At 56.2% G+C, this 356-nt stretch overlaps 1 protein-coding gene across 1 annotated transcript in view; it reads right to left on the bottom strand.

The window, feature by feature from the left end:
• The window catches only part of IAH1 (isoamyl acetate-hydrolyzing esterase 1 homolog), a gene marked incomplete at its 5' end in the record, with an annotated part of 9,220 nt that overhangs the window by 6,714 nt on the left and 2,150 nt on the right, over positions 1-356 (bottom strand). The window lies entirely within an intron of this gene.

Below are 356 nucleotides of genomic sequence, written 5' to 3'. Positions count from 1 at the left end.
AATTTTAAAAAGATTCCCGGGTGATTCTAATGTGCAGCCAAGGTTGAGAACCACTGCATTTACAGTTCCTGGAGCTTCTCAGGCCATTTGAATAGTTTCTCAACATCTTCTATTTGTTCGGAAAAGGTTAACGGAGCAAATCAGGGGCTGCCAGCTCAGCGAGGGAAACGCACCTGCTCTGCTCCAGGCGGCCCTGGCTCAGCGAGCTTAGGTGAGCTGCCTCGCCCAGCACCGAGCAGGCACCCCGTTACCTCCCCCGGCTCCAGGCATCGGCCCTGCAGCCCCGCGCCTGCCCGTCTCCGCTGTGTGGCCTCGTTGCTTATAGTGTTCTCAGCTGAACATGGGTGGGAGCATAA

This window comes from Myotis davidii, unplaced genomic scaffold (genome assembly GCF_000327345.1).
Source record: "Myotis davidii unplaced genomic scaffold, ASM32734v1 scaffold61, whole genome shotgun sequence".
Classification (NCBI taxonomy): domain Eukaryota; kingdom Metazoa; phylum Chordata; class Mammalia; order Chiroptera; family Vespertilionidae; genus Myotis; species Myotis davidii.
The sequence above is the reverse complement of the archived record's forward strand: the minus strand, read 5'-3'. Positions and strand labels throughout refer to the sequence as shown.